We start from the raw sequence: 2,129 nt of genomic DNA, 5'->3' as shown, positions 1-2,129 counted from the left end.
CTTTTTTTTTTTTTTTTTTTTTTTTTTTTTTTTTTTTTTTTGAGAGACAGCACAGGAAGGGGAGGAACACAGAGAGAGGGAGCCACGGAATCTGCAGCAGGCTCCAGGTTCTGAGCTGTCAGCGCTGAGCCTGATGCAGGGCTCGAACCCATGAACTGTGAGATCACGACCAAAGTCATGAGGCCCTCCCGACTGAGCCACCCAGGCGCCCCAACACAGCTCTTTTTCAGGGCACCTTAGAGGTGGTCGGCTGCTTCAGGGTGAAGCTGAACCTCTCTTTCCCAGCTACTGGCTGCCAGAAACTCATCAAAGTGGACAATAAATGCAAATTTCGTACCTTTTATGAGAAGCATATGACCACAGAAGTTGCTGCTGATGCTCTGATTGAGGAATGGAAGGGTTGTATGGTCCCAATCAGTGGTGGGAACTGTAGACAAGGATTCTCCCTGAGGCATGGTGTCTTGACCCATGACTGTGTCTGCCTGCTACTGTGTAAGGGGCACTCCCATTACAGACCAAGGAGGACTGAAGAAAGAAAGCGCAAATCTTTTCCACGTTGGACTGTGGATGTCAATCTTAGTGTTCTCAACTTGATTATTGTAAAACAAACAAAACAAAACAGGGAGGCGATATTCCTAGACTCACTGATATTACTGTGCCTTGTCTCCTGGGACCCAAAAGAGCTAGCAGAAATCTTTTCAATCTCTCTAAAGAAGATTATGTCTACCAGTACATTGTGAGAAAGAGCCTAAACAAAGACAGTAAGAAACCTAGAAACAAAGTGCCCAAGATTCAACATCTTGTTCCTCCACATGTCATGTGACACAAACATCTTCTCTCTGAAGAAATAGCATACTAGGTTAAAAAAAGGAAGAGGCTGCAAAATATACTAAACTTTTGGCCAAGAGAATGAAGAAAGCCAAAGAGAAACACCGGGAACAGATTGCCAAGACACAGAGGCTGTTCTTTCTGGAAGCTTCTACCTCTAAGTTGAGTCTAGTCAAAAATGAGATTTTCTAAGAGTAACAAATAAATAAGATCAGACATAAAACAAAACAAAAGTTCACTCAACATAGATAAATCTCAAAATAATCATGCTGAGTAAAAGGAGCCAGACCAAAAAAGAGTACACATGTGTGATTCCATTTATATAAGTTTCTAGTAAATGAAAACAAATCTATTAGGAAAGAAAGCAGATCTGTGGTTGCTTGAAGTGTAGGAGCAGTGTGGGCAGGGGCCAGGAAGAGGGGAGAGGGATGGGTTCCAAAGGGGCAAGAAGAAACTCTTGGAGGGGATGAATATGTCCATTATCTTGATTATGGTGATGAGTTCATGGGTGTATACATATGTCTAAACTTACCAAACTATATACTTTAAGTACATGCAGTTTATTTTATGCCAATTGGTAAATTACTTTTATCAATAAAACTGAGTTTGTTTTTTTAACTTGAAATCTATAAATCTCAATTCAATCCACCTGTTTTTAAAGTTAGACTTTAAAGCACCAGCCAGCTCTATTAAAAAAGGGACCCACTTGAAGCAAGGAGGTGTGTGCCTATCCGATGCTCGTTTATGTGCAGTACACAGAATTCTGTTCTGAAGACAGAACCAGGAGAGTAGGTGGAATGGGGGAACAGGGAGGGTACGGGCAGCCAGCCTGGCTGGAATTATCAATTGAGCTACCAACACACAAAAAAAACCCGCTTCACTTGCGCACCCTCTCCCCAGGCAATACACGGGGTGCAAAGTAAGTAAAATCTACTTCTGGCCTGACAGAAGAATTCACTGGCCTGAAACTGGCGCGCTCATTCCAGCTAGTTTGCTAGTTACACCATCCTGGCAGACCACGTGCTCAGCAAACTCTGTTTCCAAGTCACTGTGCCCTGGGTGAGCCCTCAAGGGCATTGCTCGGGACCTTGCTATAGGCAGGCCAAAGATTTACGGGTTTTTTAGCTGGGGAACTCCAAGGAGAGTTTCGGTTCTGGTGCCTGGAGTAACAGAGAAGTTTTGTTTGATCTATTAAGGCAATTGAGATGTTGTAACTCATCTGCAACTGATTTGATTTTACTCCAAAAGTATTTCCCTCCAGCCTCGACTTGGCTTTTGTGCCCTGGAAATCAGGAGAACCG

General features: G+C 43.2%; 1 pseudogene; it reads left to right on the top strand.

The window, feature by feature from the left end:
- The window catches only part of LOC125935291 (40S ribosomal protein S6-like), a 23,031-nt pseudogene extending 22,011 nt beyond the window's left edge, over positions 1-1,020 (top strand).
- The last annotated feature ends 1,109 nt before the right edge of the window (positions 1,021-2,129 follow it).

The sequence above is a fragment of the Panthera uncia genome, assembly GCF_023721935.1.
Source record: "Panthera uncia isolate 11264 chromosome A1 unlocalized genomic scaffold, Puncia_PCG_1.0 HiC_scaffold_17, whole genome shotgun sequence".
NCBI classification, from domain to species: Eukaryota; Metazoa; Chordata; class Mammalia; order Carnivora; family Felidae; genus Panthera; species Panthera uncia.
Note: the sequence above shows the minus strand (reverse complement) of the source record. Positions and strands in the feature narration are given on the sequence as shown.